Genomic DNA, 26,451 nt, shown 5'->3' on the forward strand with positions numbered 1-26,451 from the left:
TAGGAGCCATGGTCTGGCCCTAACAAATCCAACCCAGGTGGTATCAAAGGTCTGGAGGCCACCAATGTCTCTGTGAATGACTTCCATGATGATGTGCCCCATAGCCTTGCAGAACAGTCCAGTCAGGCGTATAGGGCAATAGTTCCTGTGGTTCATTGTGGTGCCACCTGTGTGGAGTGTGATAACTGTTGCTGGGCACCATTCAGGGGCCACAATGTCTGATACAAGGCTATTACTGAATCTGGTGGCCAAATGGGGAGCCATGTTGTTCTGAGGTTTGTGTAAATCACAGCCTGAGATGTTGGATGGTCACATGAAGTCTGTGTTCCAGGCCCTAGAGAGTGCAGGTTGGAACTGCGTAGTTGTGACCGCAGGGACTCTGCATTGTTCCTGTATGGATTTTGGCCCTGTAGGGAGTGAGAGGGAGTAAAGTTAGCATTGAACCTATCTGCCAGGATGTTGCCAATAGCAGTCGGTCTGTAATGTTCCTGCCTAACCGTCGTATGTCAGAGCAGATGTGGGTATTGCCATTGAGTACTGACATACCTCCATAATGCTTTGTAGTAGTCCTTGGAATGTGTTGCAGTAATGTTTACGTAGCTAGCTTTGGAGGATGTGATAAGGGATCCCGGATTCCTACTGAGGCTGACCAGTGAGCTACCCCACCCATGGGATTGTACTCCACTTTGCAATAGCCTCCACTTTCTGTTGTACATTATGTGCATGGAACTGGACCCCCAGAGTGGCGTCCATTATCTGGTGGGTACCATCATGGCTCTGTTTGGGATAGCATGATCCATGCAGTCGTGTAAGTGCTAATGAAGTGCACTGGTGTATGTTTCAGCATTTGTAAGTGCATTGTCCATCTGCACGGGTGTCATGATGTTTACTACCGCTGTCATAAGACGTCTGAAGTAGGCTTTCTAGAAATCTTGTACTGTGTATTCCATGAAGGGTGTGGTGCTGGGATGTGGATAACAAGGGTGATTAGCATATGTTCGGAAACTACCAATGAGGGGATAACCCCAGGTGTGGAACACCAGTCACATGTTGGTAATGTCCATGTCTAGGATATTGTTGGTCGTGGTGGTGGTGTGTATGGGTTGATCCAGCCGAGTGGAGGTTATGAATCCAAGAAAGCTTTGGCCTAATGTGTCGGTACATGAGTAGGTATCCCAGTTAAGTGTGGGGTAGTGTCAGTCTCACATCAGTAGTACCTGTCTGAACCCTACTGTCCAGTACACCAAGAAATGAGGGCCGGTAACCGTGGAGTATGTTGTTGAATCCATAGCAAGTTACAATGTGTATAGCAGTTCTGGCCACAGTTAGTTGCACATGGATCACCTCTGATGCATTGTGCTAAGGAACCAGCCTGGAGGTGTGTACATCCTTGTGAAATATGGACACACCTCCACCGTGGGTGTTCCGGTCCTGGTTACATGACTGAAAGGTGTGGTCTGCGATATAACCTGTCAGTGCAGGTGTGCTCTCCAGAGCCTAGAGGCAGGTCCCAGACACTGCAGAGATATCGAAGTGGCCCATTATAAGGAGTGCCTCGCCTGAGTGCATTAGAGATGAAGATATCAAGCATTGAGTAACAGTACCCCAGGTTTTGCTTGCCTGTTCCTGTTCTGGTGGTGAATGTTATTGGAAACTGTCCAAGACAGACAGTATAGGAGCAGCAAGAGCCTTACATGTTATCTGTACTCTCAGGGCTGACAGGTGCAGGTCATCTGTGCCAAAGCATCGTGTTTTGTTGACCATGTCATTTAAAGCAGACAGATACTGGATGCCTGTGGAATGACAGCAGAAGCATAGGCAACGTGTGAAGTGAAAAATTCAGTCGTTGTACAGTGGTATCAGTCTGGATGAATGCAGAATGCTTCTCAGGGCTTGGGTGATACCTTATGGGCTACTAGACTGGAGAGCTATTGCATGTCCCTGTACATGTAGTCCAGGAAGTTACATCTCAGGGCAGTCACACTAACATGGAGAATGACAGTCAAATCGTACCTGGTGAGGTGTGTCATGGGTGCATAGGTTATTTTGCGGATCCTGTTACCTGACAGCCAGACGTAAGCGACTATCGCCTTGTGTAGCCTGCTGAGTGGGACATCAGTGTGACTGCCTACAGAGTCACCTATGACCAGTGTGTTGGGTATGTTATGACACCCTATTGGCTGTAGTTGATGGGCACACATGAGTCTTTGGGCTATAAGTAATTGGTGTTGTGTTTGGTGATGGGGGCTGCCTCTGTTGCCAACACAGAGAGTATGGAGAGGTTCTGCAAATGTTGTAGTCATACTATGTGTAGCCTGTGGTGGTGGAGATCTAGTGAGACTATGTGATGAGTGGGGTGTGTTGCAAATGTTAAACATCCCCATATGAATGTCAGGTTCAGTCTGGGTTGGTGAGAGCATTACACCCAGCATGGCTACATATGTGCATCTCCCACAGGCTGTAGTGTCGTATGTTGGGAGGTGAGCATTGACTGTGTACAGGAGACAATTGCTCTATTGCCTCATGTTTGCCATATTCATCATATAGACAGGCAATAACACTGGTAAGTGACACTTGGACATGCCTGTATATTCAACCATGTCTCACAAGATATGTGAGTTACGTGTGTACAACAGCTGTTGTACTGTAAGCAAGCTGGAAATGTAAGGACAGGCAGTGTACTTGTAAGAAATGAGTTGGAATGGGTGCTATAGTAGTTAGTTGCTCATGAAGTGCTTACATATTCTGAACAAGTGCGGAGCATGAATATGCAATACAGATAGGGTGTTGGATAATATAAACCCACTGCAACCCACAAGCGGAGACGCCAGTCATAATTGGAGGCACTGCACTATTACCCTGCTGAGTATGGTCTGCAAGTCTATGAACCTTTATCAACATAGATGTTAGCAGTACAGATGTAGATGACAGTACAGATGATTTCACACTGCATAGCATACCTGTGACAGGTCATAAGACATCACCCATACTGTGTTCCAGCTACACTGAGTATACTAGATGTACCTTCGTATGTCACAGGAGTGGTCTACCAGTGTCCTGTTGACAGAAGCAACACTACAAAACGTGTCTGAGTGGCATGTGCATATCACACCAGTGGCAGCTACAGTAAAACAGGGTTAATGTTTTGTACTCCCCCCTCATTGTAGCCCATACCACACAGACAAATGGGAGGCATCTGAGTATGTAAGGATGTGAATGGCCATGACCTAGGAGCAATAGCTGTCTCAGTGTTGTGGACAACATACAGAATGGGCTTTGTGAGTGAGGTGCCTAACATATGTGCACAATCTGACAGCTGATAATAGCATTGTCACCGCTAGGTGAATAACCATGTACCCATTAACTACCACCTAGGCAGCAGTCAACATTATGGACACTGTATGTAAGGGATGGTGCTGTGCAGTTCACCTCCCTGAGCTGGTGACGTCTCCAGGCCTATTAGGTAGTCATACGAGGCACCCATGTCATGACAGGGTGCCATCCATGAGTATGGAGATCATTGGACAGGCATGCTCAGCACTCTGGTGACCAATCACATATCACCTTTAAGGGGTATTGACCATGCGTGGATGGGAGATACCAGCCTTCGCAATCCTCACCTCCACAATGCAGTATGCTGGCTAGCTTGCATAAAGACATGTGCTACAGTGTGATATTGGACATGCTACATGTACATATCCTGATCTGAAAGACATACGTCATGGACAGCCACCATCCTACTAGAAGGATCGCCACATGCTGGACAGATCCCTGTGCCATACATGTTACATACTCCTGCCATACCATGCAACCCTGTCCATCAAAGCTGCACATGTCATCTCTGTCAAACATGGTGCGATGACCGCATAGTAGATGTATCATTAACTGTCTGGATCAGTAATGTGGCACTGATGCACCTGCTGGTGGCAAAATGGCTGTTGGATACAGCTAGAAAAGCTTGCCCGTACATGCTATGGTTGATAACCATCCCTGCGAATAACGTCCGGCTAGCCATTGTCCCACGTGTATCACATGTGCAACACAGGTGATACATGGCAGGATGTTGAACTGCTGTACAGTGCCGTGTAGATGTATATGGCAAAACACATGCATGTAAAGGTTTCCATGTGCATGTGTGCATTGTCACTGCTCATGTCCGTTAAGGCAGTGTATGTGTTGATATGTGACATATACACAGCATCAAGGTCAACAGCATTACTGTGGACATATCCAGGCATGTGCTGATAGGTGAGAACAGCAGTACAGGCAAACAGACATGCCCACATCAAGACAGCATTTGCATTGAGTATGAGCAATGTAATGAGGTGACACACATATATGGTGATGATATCCAATGCACAATGGGTGTTACATGTGTGTGACACAAACAGTCAGTGTCATGACGATTTGCAAAGATAACTGTTCATATGTACTAGATTTAATACAAATATATGTGCAGCTGTATCTCTGTACCTCTCTGTGATACTGCGACCTGTCTCCATCATTATGTCTTCCAGATAATGCCTCATTGAAGCCTGCCAGTGTATGGCCACCTGGAGGATGATGCCCTCATCCCCTACCTCCATGATAACTATGAGGTGTTGTTCAGCCATGTGCCACAGCATGCCCAGCAGTGTGATATCCTGTGGCAGGAACTACACAGGAGGGTTAATGATGTGGGTGGCCATAACTGCACCTACCAGCAGGTGCGCAGACACTGCACGGACCTGATATGACATGCAAAACAGTGTGCCAATGCAATCGCCAGGGAACAAGGTGGAACAGGTGGTGGGCCACCAACCCAGCCCACACTCACACACACCGAGGAGCTACTGGCCAGCCTGGGGACACCCTCAGAACAGCATCCACAAACACTAGCTGCCATCGTGGAGGTGGGTGTCTCCCAACCACTGAGCCTGGAGTTGCCTGGTAAGTCACTACTGCACATATGACTATTATATCCCATTTAGTTGCATGTGTCACTGTACAATATGTAATGTAACATCATATGTAAGGTATGTTTACACACATGCCACATACTATAGTTTGCTACCCTGTGTATGCACACATGTGCATACTATATGCTATTGTACAGGAGAATGTGTTAACATGCACAGTGCACCCTGTAGCTGTCATACAGTCATGGATAATGTTCAAACTGCTGTGTCACCCTTATACAGGTACCTCTGGCATGCCGCACAGACATCAGTCTGTTGCAGGTGAGACAGTTATCAGTACCAGGCATGTTAATGCATATATCTATTCGCCATGTGGCCAGTTAAGACATGTACACATAATGTATGGTCCAGTCACGATATACAGGTCGCATCTGTCATCAAGCACACTGGCTACCCATGTGCAATATATACAAACTAAATGAAACTCTGACATGAAACCACAGTATCTGTCATTGCTTGATGTGTGGACAGCTGTGCATACAATGGTGGAGGTGTTGTTCAATGTAGGCATATGTACTATACACTGGAACAACACATGTGTGGTACGCAAACAGTACCACACAGTCAGCTGGGATATGGGCAGCCCACAGGATTCACCATTGTGTAATATGCCCCTGCAATGGGAGCACACATTGTGATGTGCCATCTGACAAGTCCCAGACATGTAGTGTTCCGGCTGCAATATTGTCTCACTATCCCATAATATATACCCCACATACCAAACATACAACCCTTTGTCTGCATGACCCTGTGGACAGTGACGTATCTGACATCTATGGGTGTATGTCATATGGGACAACACAGACATGTGAGATAGATGGCCATCACAAACATTTGGCCAACACATGTTCACACATGGCCATGGAGGATGGCCAGAGACATTTAGCCACACAGTAGATGTGATGTGTATACACCCTGTTGCACATTGTCCACACAGGGTCCAACTATAGCCTTTGTTGAATGGTTATATAGTTGATGTGGAACACTGGTCATCCTAAAAGCCTGTGCACAGCTTGTGGAGGTGTCACTTAATTGAACATATAAGATGTGTTGAACATCATGACTGTGTCATAGCATGACAGTAGTCACCTGTACAGCTTCCACAGACATAGACACCACATCAGGCCACAGATACCATACATTTCCCTTGCTGCTGTTGGACATCACTGTCAGCCGTGCACCTCATGTGTGTGGTACATAAATGTCATGTGGGACATGGTGTATTGACAAGTCTGCCATGTGTGGACATGGCTGCCAGGCAGCTAAGACATATTAGTAGCTGTGCAGGGGTGTCATCCGTAGGTCTTCCAGTGACCTGTCACATGACACAGCATGGTTTAGTGTGTATACACCTCAGCGATGTGGGTCAAAATCCACAGTAGTTATGTCATGTGTTTGCACGCAGTCATGGCTATGCACTGTGTGTGTATTACACACTGTATAGCAATATAGGCACCTGTACTTCACACTGTATAGCAATATAGATGCCTCATACTACCCTGCAATGCTCATGCCCATCTGCTAAAAGTGTTTTCTATCTGTAGGGCATACAGACAACACTGCAATGTGATACCCATTACACTGCTGTACATGTGTCAGGACACCATTGTGTCAGACATGTATGCATGTCAATGCACACACAGAATACATGTCATACTACATGTCAATGTCAAGGTCACATCAGCCATGTGTACTGTTAACCTGTGCTGGTCCACATGGTGTATCACAGGGATGCATGCTTACTACCATGATTGTGTGAACTGCATTGCTTCTGATATGACACCTGCTTGCTGTTGTGTGCAACCCAGGGAGGTATGCTAACTACCACTATTAATGTCGGAGCTGCATGCTGTCTGCTGTATCACATGCATGCTGCATGCTGTCTGTCAAATCACATGCATGGTGTGTCTGTGTGTCTGTTGTAATGTAGAGTCTTTCTTTGCATTCACAGGTGATGTAGGTGCATTACCCTCCTGCGGTCCATCTGATGTTAGTGTCCCCACAGATACTAGCAGTGATGAACATATGCATCAGGTACAGGCAGAGATGTCAGGAGCTGAATCTGTGCCAATGGTTGCCATCCCAGCTATGTCCCCCTCTTCCCCACACACAGTTCTCATGCCAACACATACCCCATCACCAGTGGTCATAGAGGAAGGACAGTCAGCATGTGTTAGCTTGGAACAGGAATGTGTGATGGCTACAGAAGGTGTGTCTCCACACCATGGTGTCAGTGTAATGACTGCAGATGTGCCACACAGGCATGTGGCCAGTGCTGCTCATAGGAGGACCACTGGAAGACATACACCTGCAGGACAGAGCGCAGCAGCTGGTGTCACCAGATGCATGTTCCAGACTGTAATGGCGGCATAGGCATGTGCTGAATGGCAGAACACAGAAGGGCAGAAGCTTCAGAGGGCTGCTATCCATTCCTTAAACAACAACATCTAGGCATTGGCAGATGCTCAACAGCAGATCGCTGATGTTCTGGACAGGCGATTGGGTGACATGGCTGGAATCCTTGACCGTGGCATGGGCAATCCGTGAGCGTGAGCTGTCTGTGCTGGAACATCTGGTAGGAGTGAGGCATAGGCCACGTGGACATAGGCCAGCTACACCACCTGGTGTAGGTCAGTGTAAACGAGCCACCTCACATGCCCGCTCTCACAGTGCCGGTAGCAGTAGCAGTGCAGCTGGTACTGCGCTGTCCACACCAGGACACAGCAGGCCACATGGACGTGGCCCTGGACATTCCCAGTGGGGACACGGTCCAGTGGACATGTGTCACTGGACAGTAGCCAATCTATACCTCTGCCTGGTAGTGCCCGTGCAAGCCCTGGCAGGCACAGGTCACGTAGCCATGGCCGGACACAGCGAGCTGTACATCCTGGTCTGTACAATCTGGAGCTGTCGATAATACCCCTGTGTAGGGTGGACACATGGCAGAACTGTGTGCACACATACACGCACACAGCAGAAACATCTGTAGGGCACTGCAACACCCACATGCATAATGACCACACATGTCCAATCAGATCACTGGCCCTAACCCACACACATGATGTCATCCACTGGTGCAGCCTATGCCCCTGGCAAACATTATCACCCTGTGCATATGATGATGCCTGTGCCGCATCCCTGTCATCCACACCATCGGTGCTGGGACATGCTCATATGGTCTGATGCACAGGGTGAACAGAATAGTGAGAAGTGTATATTACATTTGTTGTGTACTGTTGACATGCACCAGACATACCATCTAGTACATGTTTAGAATGCATTGCTATATGTTCACAGTATGTGTCTTGGTAACAACAGTAACATCATGTTGGTAATGATGCACTGCTTCCCTCCTTAAGGTCTAATTGCATGTGCCATTATGTTACAGTGTTTGCAGCTAGAGTGCATTGTTGTATGTTCACAGTATGTGTCTTGGTAACAACAGTAACAGCATGTTGGTAATGATGCCCTGCTTCCCTCCTTAAGGTCTACTTGCATGTGCCAATAAGTAGCAGTGTTTGCAGTTTCCCATGTATAAATGTGGAGTGCTCACAGGCATGTATGGCAATACCAGCATGCTATACATAGCCTCAACTTCAGTGTTAGAAAGGCCACCATTCCACAGATGTCCACACATCCACTGATCCAGAAGCATGTGAGCTGTTTAATAGGCTACAGTGGCTAGAGACGTGACATCCATACTGGGTCACATCACAAGTATGGTGACATGATGTGGAGGGTTTACATAGCGGTCTGGCTGATGTCAATGTTAGAGGCCAGTTGATAGCATGAGGCCTCACTATGTAGCAGTAATACACTGTCACATTACAGGATGAGAACACGCACAGGCATACACAGAAACACATAGTAAAATGACCCCACTCATGGGGTCAGCAACACTATAATGCACACTTGATAGTGTTGAGGTGAGGACCCCTGCCTATGTGGTAATCACCTTCAAAGTACTGTGCACCCACATGACGTGACACAGAGAATGAACATGTACAGGTAGCCAGTAAGGCTGAAACTGATGGCATCAACAGGGTAGTAGACTGCATCACCATGAGGGGTTAGGGATCCTGTCTGTTCTGGATGGTAGCATACACCCTCACTCCATGCACCAGACAGCTATATATACATACACACACACACACGCACACACTGTGGAGTCCACAAATGTCATTCACATACAGATAGCTGACATGTTTGTGATACACACACCACCCCTGCCTACGTCTTACTTTCTACACTGCAGTATGTACAAATCTCTACAACAGTGTACAGGGGTGTGTAACAATTGGGATGTATTCCCCACCATACGTGGCATATATGGTCACACAAGCAAATTCACATGGCAGTACTGCGAATCATACATCTGTTATATTATGATACGTCTGACAGACATGCAGCTGTATTGGCCGCATTATGTGTACCAACGCTACCTTCGGCAATTGTGCTGCTATATGCATACGGGAGGACGTAAGTGTTACAGGTGTCAAGTGATGTACAGTCAGTAACACCCTGACTGCTGTGTAGGTTGTATGTCTTCACCTTCAATTAACAGTGACATATCATACTGTTTGCACATGTAATGGTAGGGCGGCTTGTGACACAGCTGTGAGCTGTTTACAGCAAACATCCATCTGCAAAAGTGGACCACCACTTTATGTACACACATCCATCCATACCTGATGTACATCCTACCGCACTGTCAGTATTTCACCATATACAGGTGTCAATGATGGGGCTGCATTGCAACTGTATGTTGTAGCTGGACACAGATGAACGACATACATCAGCTACTGCACAGACATGGTAGCTGCATACACACCACTACATGTACATGTGTGTTGGCCCTACATTCCTGTCATGTAGCCATGTTTGTATGCATTGCAATTGGTGGACATGTGTGATGACATACATGACACATGGGCTGTTGTATGATATGTTGGTTGTCATGGGTAACTAGTACAGAGGGAATGTTACCTCAGTCAACATTGCTACCTTATGTACTGTTAGCATTCAACAGCCATGGACCTACCTTCTATGTGCATGCATGTGATTGCTGTAGCCACTTGTCTGCACAGAGGACAGCAAAAGCAATGTTATGTACATATGCATTGTGTGTGTGTGGGCCATGTACATATCCACTGCGATTACATGTATGTCATATCCAAACATGAGTGTTTTCTGGTGTACAGCAACAGTCTTCTGTTACAGCTGTGTAAGACACAGGGCCCCTGTTATGTGTAGAGCTGACCTGGTTATGAACTGTGGTATCATTGCATTGCATACCACATGATGGAACCCTGTCAGTACATGTGTAGTCTGCACAGTTGCTGTAGACCTATGTACAGTCCACTGGTCATGAATAATATGGTGGTGTAGTAATGTATGGATGTGTGTTGCTGGTCCAAGGACATGGTGATGTCTGAGGGCTACATAGTAGAATGCGGCATTTACCACTGTGATCTGCACCTGAGACATCTGTGATGGCTCTTGAGTGTGTACTGGTCAGTACATGTGAGTGGCCTTCATGTACGTGGGGACAGTAACACCTGGAGCAATCCGTCACAGTCTTATGGCCCACATGTCTGTATCTGAGGTATACAGTGGTAGTGCTATTGTGCACAACTGTGCCATATGCCAGGTGTTCCTAACTGCAGAGATGTCCGTATTCCCCATTGTTGGATCTGGATTGTCAGCTGTGATCACGAACACTACACAGCTAGCACTGACGACCGGTGTCAGATGTGTATAGTGCAGCGTTCGTGCTAACAATGTTCACTATCGACACACTGTGCCCTTCCATGTTTAGAATCTGTGTGCATACAAGACAGCCCTTTGCTACTACTAAGTGTGTGAGCATGCCCAGTATGCCGGTTTGTAGATGGACACACAGTACATTCCAAACTGTGCCCTTCCGTGTTTAGAATCCGTGTGTATACAAGACAGCCCTTCACTACTACTAAGTGTGTGAGCATGCCCAGTACGCCGTTGTGTAGATGGACGCACAGTACATTCCAAACTATGCCCTTCCATGTTTAGAATCCGTGTGCATACAAGACAGCCCTTCGCTACTACTAAGTGTGTGAGCATGCCCAATATGCCATTGTGTAGATGGACACACAGTACATTCCAAACAGACGTGTGCTACTAAGTGTGTGAGCATGCCCAGTGACACCTTGTGTCGGTTATGTGCCTCTGTGTATGGGCATGACCATTGAAATCCTGTATAGTGATAGTGGCCATCCAGGCAACAGATGTCCATACCCCACGTCAGGATGGATTTCTACATTGAACACACTGGGACTGTCTTGAAGGGTGTACTGTCTGTAGCGCGTCTCGTATCCATGTAGTGTTGTAATAGTGCTCTGTAGATAGGCAGTTGTCCCACTCACACCACTGCCATGTGTTTGTCTACGTCTACCTTGGGACAGTAATATGCTTTTAGACTGCTCACTCTCCATACATTCCCTATTAGCGTCTTTGCCTTTGCTGATGATGTCATCCACCTAGAAGTATGCCTCTGAGAGTGCTGTGTTCCAGTAGTCTCGGTAGCGCGTTCTGTAACTGTGTAATGCTGTAGTGTGATAAGGTGATTAGATGTATGTTTGACTCCCAGCCCTGCCAAGTGTGTGTGTGTGTTTCCAGCTGCCTGGGGATAGAGTAATGCTTTTAGATGGCTCCCTCTCCATACATTCCCTATCGGTGTCTTTGCCTTTGGTGATGATGTCATCCACCTAGAAGTATGCCTCTGGGAGTGCTGTGTTCTAGTAATCTCGGTAGTGCATTCTGTAACTGTGTAATGCTATAGTGTGATAAGGTAGTTAGGTGTATGTTCGACTCCTGTCCCTGCCAAGTGTGTGTGTGCATTTCCAGCTGCCTGGGGCAAAGTAATGCTTTTAGATGGCTCGCTCTCCATACATTCCCTATCATCATCTTTGCCTTTGCTGATGATGTCATCCACCTAGAAGTATGCCTCTGGGAGTGCTGTGTTCCAGTAATCTCAATAGCGCATTCTGTAACTGCGTAATGCTGTAGTGTGATAACATAGCTAGGTATATGTTCGACTCCTGGCCCTGTCAAGTGTATGTGTGTGTGTGTTTCCAGCTGCCTGGGGACAGAATAATGCTTTTAGATGGCTCCCTCTCCATACATTCCCTATCAGCGTCTTTGCCTTTGCTGATGATGTCATCCACCTAGAAGTATGCCTCTGAGAGTGCTGTGTTCCAGTAATCTTGGTAGCACTTTCTGTAACTGCGTAATGCTGTAGTGTGATAAGGTAGTTAGGTGTATGTTCAACTCCTGGCCCTGCCAAGTGTGTGTGTGTTTCCAGTTGCCTGGGGACAGAGTAATGCTTTTAGATGGCTCCCTCTCCATATATTCCATATCGACGTCTTTGCCTTTGCTGATGATGTCACCCACCTAGAAGTATGCCTCTGGGAGTGCTGTGTACCAGTAATCTCGGTAGCGCATTCTGTAACTGGGTAATGCTCTAGTGTGATAAGGTAGCTAGGTGTATGTTTGACTCCCGGCCCTGCCAAGTGTGTATGTGTGTGCGTTCCCAGCTGCCTGGGGCCAGAATAATGCTTTTAGATGGCTCCCTCTCGGTACATTCCCTATCAGTGTCTTTGCCTTTGCTGATGATGTCATCCACCTAGAAGTAGGCCTCTGGGAGTGTGGCGATGCTCAAACTCGGTAGCACATTCTGTTACTGCATAATTCTGTAGTGGGGTAGACTAGACAGGTAGGTGCTCGATTCCAAGGCATGCCAGGTGTGTGTGGTTGGCAGTTATACCCTATGTGTTGGTATCTGTGGGTGGCTAGCTGTGGTATGTGTTTAGTGTGTTTTGTTGCTGACCTATATAGTGTCCACAGCCCGCATATTCTGCCAAGACACTGGGTTGTCAACACATACATTCACCAATAGGTCTGGTGAGTAAATGTCAGCAGCCCTAATCTTACCCTTAATACAGTCTGACCCATGTGACGCAACAGAACACACACGCCTTGATAGTAACAACACTACATGATGCAGGTGGCACATCTTGTTTCCTTTTCATGCCTGTCTAATGCTTTGCTGTCATGTGGTCTGCTGTTGTGATATAAATGCAATATCTTCATATGTGTGTACATGTATATGTGTGTATGTATATCTATGTATATATGTATACAAATAATATATATGATATATGTAGATATAGAGAGATAGACATAATATAAACATATATGTCTGGGGACATCAGCACTATTGAATGTTTGTGCCAGATGATCTGTACTTGATAACCTGGGATGTATGTATATCTGCCATGGCGTAGTGGTAACGCACATCGTCTGTTGTATGCAGGGTCCCTGGTTGTAGTCATGTAGACACCGGTTATTTTGTTGCTGGGAAGACCATGGGACATCGAATATGGTGATAGTAAGACACCTGTTACCAGTTGTGTACGGATCTGAGCGACACTAAGCAGTGGTTATTAATTTGGAGGTTTGGTATGGGTCATATATCTATTCATTAGAAGACTATACTATGCAGATGAGTTTGATGATAGTGTATCCCATTTATCCCCAGGGTGTGATGCATATACCTGGAGTGTACGTGTGTAATTAGCTGGGTGCAGGGCTCGAATATAGTTGACAGCATGAGAGGGGGGGGTCAGGCATACTGTACGTACATTGCAGAACTGTGCCTCGGAAGTGCTCCTGCCTTAGCACGCCTAAGCTAGGGGTGTGTCTCTACCTGCCTGGTGACATTAGAGGAACAACAGCACTGGTGGGGTAGTCAGGGTGTACAGGCTGCACAAACAGGTGATGATCAGCACAATCAGCAGATGACATGGCCAGCCCACACCTGTACAGTACAGTAATGTGAGCAAGCATCATACACACAGGTTTCTTCCGCACTCTACACCACCAGTGTATACCTGCGGGGACATTTCACGACATGGTGTATTAATCTTTATTGCCTGTCTGTATGTCTGACCAGCCTAGCTGGGCAGTGTGGGGGGTACAACATTTATTTATTGGACCTCCCAGTCACATATGCCCGGGCTGTATATATGTTACCCCTAATTGCTGTAAAGTAACCTAGTTATGTACATGTGTACCAGATTGTTTAGGCCAACACATACCCATGGTCAGTGCAGGTTTAGAACATTCATTAGTTTCCTAGCTGTGAGTCTATACCTTTAGCACTTTAGTTGTTAGTCTGTTTCTTGTACAAATTACGTATTTTCTATCCTGATGTGACCGCTTTAGGCAACAGTTACATGCATTATGGTACATAGTTATTTCCTACAATCACAGGACATTTGGCATTGTATCATTTTTGGTCAGGACACACCTACCCACACAGTGACTGCCCCTCACACAGTGGATCAGGGGGTATCCTGTTTACGTCAGTGCCTTCATCACCCTATGTCCATGTGTCACTATGTGAATGTGTGCAATATATTCTCTCGATTATTCGTGTCGGGGCACGTGCGTCACGGGCAAGTGTTTGATCCTGGGTAGTAGGTTTTGCATGAGCATCTAGGGCTGGACAGTCTCGGGCACCACTACTGCACATTCCAACTTGTGTCCAGATATCTACAGGACTGGACATCATGTCTTGATACCCCTTATAATGTTTACACAGGTTACTTATCCCATGAGGGATATCCAAAAATGTAACAAGACCGATACCGACCATTCTTCTGGCGTTACAAAAATGTGCTGGGGGTTTTACATGCAAGGGATACATAGTTTGCAATCCTGAAACTGCCTAGGGTGACACTGCCTACGACATATGAGTAGTACTCACTATGTGTAGATGTGGCTGCGTCAAACTAGTAGGCCAAGTATGGCTGGATTTGGTGGACGTTCAGGTATGGGGTCGGGTTGTGTGCTGTGGAGGGGATGCTGGGTATTCCATTATGCATCCAGGTGTGTTGCATTTGATTTGGCCAGTTCCATCAGGACCAATCTGTGGGTATGTGCCGGTGACATTTCTGTACATTTCTATCGCACATTTTAATATTCATTTGTTTGTGGGATTGTGTTCTACAGTATGGCCTGTCTGGTTGTATTGCAGATGTGTATACATGTTGTTTGTGTTTCTTTCTGCTTCACCCGCTGCTCCCTCATACACCTCCAGTTCACCTATTCTGCATACGACACAGTCTCACCTTTGAGGATTATACCATTACCCATTCCCCCCACACACATATTCCTGACACTCCATCCATCACTGCTTTGGTTGATGGCCCATGACACGGTCAAGGTAACACATTGCATACACTACATATGTCAGGTACCTGTATGGTTGTGTGGACTACCCTGGCATGTTTCACCTTCCACATGCTATACATCACGCACATAGCTACACGCCCATACTTAACTTTCATGACATGGTTGGTACACCTGGGTAATACCCGTTCAACTGTGACACATCCTGACAAGTATGGCTTGGACCGCAGATGTGCGGATTTTGGCCGACTGTTCTGATCATTGGTAGGATGCCACCTTTTCCTATGTCCAGGATGGGATATATTCCAGACACATATCCAATTGTACTGGACAACACATACCCACAGTCAACGCTACAGATAATACTGTTCCTTTAAGCCTACATGTTGCCTTATTGTTGTAGCAGTTTATATTCTCCTTCTGTTTCATTTACATGTTTATTCTATTTCCTGTCACATATGGTATGCTAAATACGGACATACCTATTGTATGTGACTATTACATGCATTGTGGGATATAATTCTGTCATAGGGTCGCTAGATATTTACATTTATCGTGGATTTGTTATGGACACATCTGCCCAGCTGTGTACTCTCCCTCACAATATGGGTCAGCTGGTGACCCTGACCATTGGGCTGGACATACCTATTGGCGGCGCGCTAACATTATGTGTTTCACTTCCACTTGGTATAACTATCTACACTGCGTTGGACTATGGGCACACAGTTTTCAATGTCATTTGTTCGAGGGATAGGGACCCCCATTCTACCATGCATTTGTGTTTGCTTCTTCATTTTGTGTTCGCAGGAACTGTCTTGCATGCTTTGCATATGTTTCAGTATCCATGGACACTGACAGATGTGATTACTATTGCTTGCAAATTGTTATATGCAAGCCTTTTAGCTGACATTTACACACCTCCGTGCGGCACTTCAACACGCCCTATGCACTCGCGCTCCTTTTTTATGCACGTGGCTGTGGCGGCAGCACGCCTTCATTAATATGCATTTGACACTACTGCGCCATCTGCACGCCACACAGTTGGCGCAAGCCTAATGCCGGCCTTGCACCGAGCTTTATGAATCCCGGGGTATGTTTTTCTTATAAGAAGGGCAGTAATGTGAGGGATATGTTGGTTCATATTTATTATACCACACCATAGTGCTGCGGTACCGTTGTCGCCTCACAGTAAGACGCTGTCCGGTTTGATTCTCAGCTAGAGCATCTTCTGCGTGGAGACATGCGTGAATGGGCATACCTTCGTTGAAGGTTGTGCGTCAGGGCTGGTAACGCAACATGTAAAAATCAACTACCAATCATTAGTGGACCTGAGTTCCACTGTGGCGACCCCTAACCGGGAAAACCCGAAATACACAGCAACAACCAGTTCTATATAGGAACATGGGTGTGGGAGAAGTTGGTACCATTCCTTGTAAGCATTGTTCTGGTTGCACACATGGTTCAATTTTTTTGACAGAATTAATTATGTGATTTATTCACCTAATGAGTTGTATAGTTGTAGTACAGAAGGGGTAGTATATGCCCTGAAATGCCCATGTAATCTTTTTTACATAGAAGAAATAAAAAGAGCATTTAGAGCCAAGCATTTAGAACATCTGAGGGATATAAGAAACCAAAGGGTGGAAAATTCAGTTGGCATGCACTTTTCTTTGTGCCATAATGGAAATGAAAAACTTCTTCAGGGTACCATATTAGAAAAGGTAAACGTTTTTATGAACTGTGATTTAAAACAGAAGCTACTTTTTAAAGAGAATTTATGTATTTTGAAATATAGAACTCTCTGACCCCTAATGGCCTAAATTTAGAATGCAATTGGAAAGTGTTTTTATAAAGTATAGGGTTCTTGAACTGAATTGCTTTATTTTATTTGATTGTTTTTTTTTATTTAATTGTTTAATTTAATTATTTTTATTGGTGGATTTTTTAATGCAGTGATGTATTTAATTGTTTGCTGGTGTTATGCTTTTTGACTCTTGAAAGGCCTTTTTGGCTGAGGCACTGGAGCTTGTATTGGTTTTTGTACATTTTATATTAAAGTTTGGGTCTCTTTCACAGGCCTTGGTCATTATTTTATACCTTTCTGCCTGTGTTGTTTTGTGATAAGAAAGTAAGAAATGGTAATTTGTGTGGCATTATTCACTGATGGCAACAGCCTGTGTGTTATAAAGGACAGGGTAGGTATTAGAGACAACAAGAGTATCCTGTAAAATCAGAGGCAGTTGAGAGAGATGGGGGTACATTCATGTGGGGGGGTTCAGGACAAAACTAGAAGTAACACTAGAGAATACCAGTGAAAATGTTTAAAATAGTGGATGGACTCTTAAAAAGCTATTACAGCAGTACCTTGAAGTTTCTGAACAATATACAAAATGAAGCTCTAATGTCTGGCATTATTGGTGAGCTGTAAGGATCTGTGATTTATGAAGGCAGGACATTGGGAATGATCTGCCAACACAGAAACAAGTTAGAGGTATATCAGCGTATGTGACTGAATGTGTGTGAGGGAGAATGAATGAGGGGATGCCTGTGTCAATGTGATGCATAGACTGCCAGTGTTTACTACAACAGAAATGTGTGGATTTGAACTCATGGTAGTTAAGGGAGATTCAGAGATATGTAAATTATCTGATAATGAAGTCTTTCCTCATTGCAGTTTACATAACTCTAAATCACAAATTACTGTATTGTCTAAAAAGCTCCTTTTGCCTGCAGCTCTTAACATCCCCTGTATTTTTTTTTGAATTCCAAGTAATATCATACATTCTGATCCCAAAATTATAGCCAATATATTAGTTGAGTTTAACACTAATTTCATCCCAGCTACTCACATTGTTGTCCCCAGTATTCTTAAAAATGTAGTTTCCTCTGAAATCACCTTGGAACAAGTCATACATTTCTTATAAAAGGCAAAAATTGCACCTCCATGGAAATAAACGACATACCATAGGCTGGATTCTCATTGGACATGCACTGCCTGAGACTCTACTTAGGCTGTTTGGTTATAGCCTATCCATAGGGTTTGTGCCTGATGCCTGGACAGCAGTCACTGTGGCTTCTCTACACAAGTAAATATAGGTCCAAGTGCCTTATAAGCCTTGTATTCAAAGCCATGGATTGCATCTTAGCAGAACTCATTTCTGCAGACAAAGGCAACTTACCTGATCAGGACTCCATTCAAATTGGTTTAGTGCAGGGCAGGTCCTGTTTACAGAACTTTGTAACCTTTTTTGAAAAGGTTACAGAGGTTGTGGACAGTGGGCACTCTGTGCATGCTGCTTATCTTGATCAGGCCAAAGCTTTTGCACTATCCCACATACTGGCATTACTGGAAAATTAGGAACACTTAATATAAACCCTTACATTTTCCATTGCCTTGCAAACTGGCTAACCAACAGCTTCAACATTTTTAAAAATGCTGATACCCCTCTAAATGTAAAACTGTAACTAGCTGGTTAGCACAGGGATCAGTGTTTGTTTCTCATTGGTTTGGCATTTGTTTTGCAAATATCCAAACTAATATTCCAGAAGTATGTTTGACAAAATTTCCTGATTACTGCAAGCCTGAAATATGACCTATAAGGGCCACTGGGGTCACTATTCAACCATAGCCTCCACACAGACTTTGTGATAAAATAAAGATTACAGCAGTTATTCCACTGCACAAAGCTGGACCATCGGTGGATCCTGGGAACTGTAGACCCATTAGTCTGAGTAGTCTCATATGCAAAGCCATGTAAAGAATTACATGGAAGGTTTGCTCTTGTCAAAGACAGGTCATGCCTAATGAACCCCATTTTTTTTTTCAGAAGATCACCAAGGCAGTGGATGAGGAAGAAAATGGTGCATACCACCTACCTTGACCAAGCTAATGCAGTTTGTCTATTTATTTATTGATTGTTTGATTGATTGACATTTGATTACTGGGAAAGTCTGACTGGGTAGTAGCCCATTTTCAGCAGAAGCCTGGGGAGAAAAACTCCAAAGTATTATAAAACATTTTAAAGATAATTTTATAGTCTTTAACAAAATACAAAAACAAATACAGTTCAAATAATTATACCAAATTAGATGTAATCTGAAAACATTGGTTAAGTGTAGGTGCAAGTTATGACAATGATTAAATAGTTACAGAAATTTTAACCAGTTTATAGAGAAATTAAAGGTAAGTTAGTGTAATACAGACAGGAATTGCAATACAAAGTGAGGAAAAAAGCAGGCTTATGGTATATTTAGAGAGAAAGCAAGAGGAGACAAATTGATAGAATTAAGGAAGTTAGTGAAGAAAGAGTAAGGATGTATAAGGTATGAATAGGTATTTGTCCACCTTTAGAGATATCGTTTATTGTGGTGTTGAGCAAGAAGAGATGCAGATTTTGGCTAGGAAGTCTTTCAGAATGGTTTTGAAGGATGAGAGGGAGGGTATTAACCTGATGGATAGGGATAAGGAGTTCCTGGCCTTAGCAACATGGTATTAGTACAGGCAATGCCCAGCAGATGTGGACAGACAGCAGCTTTTGGTCACTGGATTGTAATAACTAATTAGGATCATAGTTGTTTAGAATGTTATTTACAGCCTGACAAGCAGATGGATTCTAAATAATTTTGTAAGTGACAAGAAGTTGTGTATATGTTAGCTGACAGGGTGGTTCTAACCAATTTAGTATTTTTAATGCTATACAGTGGTAGGCTCTGAAAAGGATATTTTCTGCAAATTATACAACTTTGTTATAGCATTGCTCAAGTTTTGATTTTCGTGATGCCTGAAGGTTAGTAAGAATGGGAGCACCCTAAAGCAGTGTGGGGAGGTGATAAGTAGTGACAAGTGTTGCATCAGTCATGCCGGTGAGAATGTTTTTGGCTCTATAAAGCATCCCTAGTTTTTGATGAGTTTTTCTTATGCAATTTTGTATATGCAGGTTGAACTTAAGATTATTATCCATTATCATCCCTAATAATTTGCTGTGAGAAGTGACCTCAATGGCTGTTATTATCAAGAGAGAGAACTTTAAGTTTTGTTTTTTTTTTCATCGGAGCTGGATTTGTGGAAAAAAATTAGTAGCTTGTTTTTTTTTATTTTTTAAGGTCAAGCATGAGTTATCAGTTACAAAGTCAACATTTCAGTTGCTGTTAAAGCTTCCTAAATAATTTTTATGGAGGTGTGCCACATTGTCAGATGTGCAAATGAGTGCGGTGTCATCCATGTACTGTATCAAGGAGGCCTATTGTGTGGATGTGTGAAGGGTGTTGGTGAGAATAAAAATATAAGCTGTAGCCAGTGCATGGTAATGTCTCACTGATCTAGTCTTTCTTTAAATAACGCTGTAATCCATAATGACCTAATAACATCGGTTTTTGAACAACAGGGTTTGAAGAGGATTACCTGTTTGTTTATGAGTAGTTTATTCTGAGTGTAGCCCAGTTTGTAATGACACAGACCAGCATATCTATACAAAGTATAGATTAGAAGTGCAGGATTTTGAAAAGACACATATATCTTAAACTGTTATACTGATTTCATATACCCAAAGTATTTTACACTTATTGATATTAAGGTTTTCTTTTTTTTTGCATTGTTGCAAATAACTCAGTTATTTGTTTAATTCCTACTGATATATCTGTAATCTGTAACAATCTGTTAAGGTCAGGCATTTAACAGTGGGGACAGTATACTGTGATAAATCCTGTTATATGTCTGAGCAGTTTTTAGGTTAATGTTGTATACTTTTTAAAATGCTATGAAGGAGTGTTTTGTCACTAGTAGAACTGAATCAACATATAAGTTTTTAGGGACTGTGATAGGCAAAATAACAACTGGAATGAAGGGCAGGGGAGATGTATGTATATAACTAGTGCTGTGCAATTTCACAAGTAATAATGGTCCTCACACATATAATGTGCAACCAAAGGTATGTTTCTGTTCACAGAAGCTGTATGTTACAATACACTGTCACACTGTCTGAGGAAAGGATTATCTCAATTACTATTATTTTTTTAGAACACAGTGCTGACATGAATGCAATTTAAAAACAGTTTGGCTACATGAGTAGCGTATGTTCATAGTTTGCAGTCTTAAACCAGTATCATTCTTAATAGACCATCCCATCAGGATGATGTCATAACATTAACTGTTTTTCGCTGCCTGGGAAACATGCTTTTACAACTAAGATGTGTTAAATAAGCAAATAGGTTGCAAGATTAGAGCTTGGCTGTAAGTTGTGTCTGTAGGTTTAAATCTCATGTCCTCCAATCTTTGCTCAAAAACATTAACATTTCAGGGTCAACTGAGTACTGTGTTTATCTAATGCTCTTTAGAGTAACAGTCTACTAAGTGTGTTGTGAAATGTTTATTCATGATATTTGAGGAGAAATTTTTATTTATTTATTTTTTTATTTCAGATGACAAGGACTGCAGTTTGAAGAGAGATATGCGTCGGGTGGATGCACAGGCTTAAAGAGCAGTGGAGGGAGAGAGGTATGTTGAATATTTTACATATATTATGACCTGAGATGCATATTACACTGTTTTGGGCATATATTTTTCAAAATTACATGTCTATTGTTTAGAATGTAGGAATACCCACTATGCATCAGTAAGGTAAGTGACATCAACAAATGGTAGCTCAAATTACAAATGTGTATTTATAGTGTTGTTATATTTTGTATTTTGGATCCATTTTGTCAGCACAAATGTTTTAACAAAACGTGCACAACCTAAATGCCAGTTTGTTGTGTATCTCTGTCACATAGGTTGTAAGGTAATTTACATGCAAGTGTAGGCATTATAACTATTGTTTATAATAAAAACAGAAATAAACTAGGAATACAATGTCAAGACTTGTTTTTAATAAGACAAACACAAAGCTTTCAAGCATAAGCTCTTTCTCAATGCATAAAACAGCTAGGGTAATGGTCACAATAAATATTCAAATCAGCCAATAAAAAGCAACATTCAATTAATTCAATTAAATATTTAAAACAGTCATAAGCATAATTAATCTATTCTTAGCAAGAAAATAAAAACAAGAGAAAATAAAACATACAGATACAAACAGCTTGGTTAATATAACTACTAATTACTACAGTCATGTTTATATTTTAAAATAGGTTTTAAACTATTTTGTGAATTCAGTCCTGGATAAACAGACGCTCGAAAATAATCTATCCACTTACATTCTGCAAGCTCAATCTGAAGTGTAATGTCACCACTCCTTATACCTACATTTACAACTTGAACTACTCAAAATTTAAAGGAATGTGTGTCACCTTTTAACTGAATGTGTTTAAAAAGACAGTTGACAGGTTCAGCGCAAACTTCCCCCCCCCCCCCAAAAAAAGGCAAATCTATCCCAGAGCAGCCCCCTGACATCCCCCCACATCAGGTAAGAGCCGCCAGAGCCAGCCAAAAACAAAAAAAACAGCATCAATGTGACTGGATGGTGTCTCGCTCTGCCCTCAAAAGAACTCCAAGAGAAGAAACCCAAAAACATAAAACTGTTCAATCTCAACACCTTACCACAGGATATGTGCCCAAAGAGTGGCGAACAGTGGGTCCCTCCCATACAATGTGTGGTGCCTCAGGTGATCCTGGAAACATCCTGGAAACTATCTACCTCTGCACTGGTATGAAGCTTGGGGAGGGATCATATGGAAAGGAGAAATAAAGGACTGGGGGACCTACAAGCACTGGATCCTACTGTTAGAGCAGTTACCCAAAGCAGAGCCCTCCCTCTTTGGCCGATTTGAATTTCTTTGGAAAAACAGTCATTGGGAAATTGGCACACACAGCCTACCCGGACACAGCCTACCTGGACCTAACAAAGCCCCGATACAGCTAAAGCAGCTCACCAATACTAAAAGCTCACCAGCTATGATAGATAAGCTCACCACTGGATTGCATGGTTACCAACTGGCTCAAGGACAAGGGATAAGGGACTCCATTGAGACTAACCAGTCATACCCAGAAGGCAAGGCTCTGGGACAAAAGGCAGTCCTCTGGGACCTCTCTTGTTCTGTATATATTTAAGGGAGGTACTCTGAGGAAGGACCATGGCTGACTGGACCAGAATGACCCATATGACTGCCTCCAGCTGACTCTCCAAAGCATCCTCCAATCCTCCAAAGGGCAAACAAAACCTCCAACAACTGGTGCCTCCTCAAGTTAAATGGCAAAAAAGTAAAGTATCCCCTTTGGCAGAAAAAAAAAAAGTGTGCTACAATCAACCACATAGGTGGTGTCCATTAAAGTAGAGAAGAAGTAATTAGGACCTGGGGGATCAAAGATATAGCAAATCTCTCATTGACAACCAATGGGAAAAGTGGTTAGAAAATATTTTATATAGCCCACCTATCATGAAAAGGACATCAGGAGGTCATCGGGGGAGGTATCCTCTTCCTCATCCTCATCCAGGAGGTCAGGGTGCCTACATGTGAGGGATGAAAAGAGCATCATTATCAACCTCTATTTGAATCTCAGAGAGGTGAGAACAAATCCTTTGTTTTAATTTCACATTAGTGTTACCTATATAAAAACTCAGACATGCTACACAATCAGCCAAATAAACCACATTCTCCTTTTGACAGGTAGCAAAAGTCCTAAATTCAAAAATAACACCAGAAATGGGATGTTCAAATAATAGATGGGTGTTAATAACATTACAATAGCTGCACTGATGGCAGGGATGGGTTCCTTTGCTATTCAATAATAATTTTTTATATCGAGGCATACCTTTGTAACAGAGAAGCTGTTTCAAATTTCTTTCTTTTTTATGTGCAAACTCTGATATAATACCTATTAATTATTTAATTTCACTATTAGAAGTAAGAATAGGCATACATTTATTAATAATCTGTTTAATGCGTTTTGTATGCCTGTTATATTTCATAAGATACTTAACAGGTCTTTTCTCAGTTGGCCTATTAGCTCTAGCTACTAGATCAGATCTCAAGTATGGCTGCCCTATATCAACATGTCTACTAACAGATACATCTTTCGTAATTTCCATCAACTGTGGATCATAACCTCTTCAACTAAAGTCCTTACTCATAACTTCAAGGTCTTGCAAAAATGCATCTTCTTCAGTATTTAGTCTACTAGCCCATAAAAATTGACTGCACAATACCTTTGAAAATATAATTTGGGCACATACTCTGAGAGTGCACATATCTTGTAGCCTGCACATATTTTTTAAAAATAGTAGTGTCAAAAGTTCTCGATACTATTATTCCACAACAGAAAAATATCATCCACAAAACACTTATAGAACACCAAATCAGTGTTCATATAGGTTAAGGGATTAACAGTGTCAAAAATATACTTTTCTTCCCATCTAGCTAGAATCAAGTTGGCATACATATTAGCAGCGGGTGTACCCATTGTTATGCCAATGTGCTGATGGTAATATTCATTATTAAACAAAAAAACATTATTTTGTAAAACTATTTCAAGCATGGAACATATAATTTAAATTTTACAAGATGTAAAAGTACTGTGCTTATTCAAAAACTCTCTAATATACTGAACACTTAATTCATTTGGTATTACAGTAAAAACTGTCTTGATATCTAATGTGCCCAGCAATAGCCCATTCAAATTTGCTCTATCAGACCAAGATTTCAAAGAATGAAAAAAAATCATTAGTGTCCTTAATAAAAGCAGGACTAAACTTCAAAAAGGGTTTAAGCTAATACTAAGTATTTAGATAAGGCAACAGTCACCCATTTACCTCCGGTGACTATAGGCCTCATAGAAGGGTATGTTAGATGTTTATGTAGCTTTGGCAGCCCATATATGAATGGTATCACAGGTTGAATAACATGCAAATAATTGTATTAATCTGGGCTGATTTCCCCATTTATCATGGCACTATATAAAAATTCTTTAACCTTATAGATGAGCCCATTCACATCTCTGATGTTAACCACTTTAAACACTTTAGAATCTGATAATAATTCATACATTAAAGTGTTATACAGTTTTTTACACAACACTACAACTTTGCCACCCTTATCTGCAGATTTTATTATTATATCACCATATAGGCATAAATTCTTCAAAGCATTGCTTTCTTCTGATGTAAGGTTATAAAACCTTGTAGCAATATTATTGCTAAAGAACAACTCATATAGGTCTACTTCACACATCTCTAAGAATGCTTTGACTGTAGGAGTATGCATAGGTACAAATGTACTAGATCTCTTAATTTTATTACCCATCTCTTCAGAATTGTTTTAAATAAAAGTTTAAGGTCTAGATTACGAACAGCTCTGTTAGTGCTTCACTTATATTCCCTTCAGAGGCTGGAATAAAACGCAACCCTTTATTTAAAACAGATAACTCAACAGAAGAGAATAGCCTTTCAGATAAATTCACTACATTACAGATGTTCAAGTCACTATAACCCGACTCTGAGTAACTGGGCCTACCTTGTTTGCACCTTGTTTCTTGTGAGAGTCTATATATCCTTCTTGACTCACCAACGTAATCCACTGAATGGGGGTACGAACTCTGCTTCTTCCCCTTGTTTGTTCATGCACCTTTATTGGTAGTTGAAGATAAACTTGAGCTGTCTCTAAAAAATTAGAAGTTGACGCATGCCCAAGCTGGGACACATTCAAGTTACTTAAACTCTCACTTACAGCAGAGACAGGTTCAGTTACTAAAGAATTCTCATTTTCATTAGAAAAAGAGTCAAGATCTACAACTACAGAACTGCATTTAGTAACATTAGAAGTTGTAGCTGTTACCACAGGCAATCTTAGCCATTCTCCAAGCTGTTGCAACCCAGATAATGATGTACTTGACTTATTTATACCAGAAGGCGTGGCTACACAATTCGAAGTCACCGCATTGTTCGCTGCAGCTGTTTCATTCATCTGTTTCCTCAGCCAGGGAAAAACCTGTTGAGTTTTAAAGTCATTAAGGTCTCTCAATATTTTACGCTCTTTTAGCATCAAAAATTTTTCTGCAAACACATGTATATGATGAATCATCTCATTATATTCAACAAAAATGAGGTGAAAACAAGCAGAGGTCAACAGTTCATCTTCCAAGGCTTCAATTTCCCTTTTCAGGTCTTTCTCAATATCACAGAAAAAGTCATTCATTAACCACATATAATCAGTTCTTAATTTAAGGTTTAATTCTTGCCATTTTTGCAGTAACACAGTATATTTATTGCCATAGGTAGGCATTTTAGTTATGCATAGCCCTCTTGGGACAACACCAAGTTTGAGGTAAGCACAA

Source organism: Protopterus annectens, chromosome 3.part1 (assembly GCF_019279795.1).
Source record: "Protopterus annectens isolate FY-2018-M chromosome 3.part1, PAN1.0, whole genome shotgun sequence".
Lineage (NCBI taxonomy): Eukaryota > Metazoa > Chordata > Ceratodontiformes > Protopteridae > Protopterus > Protopterus annectens.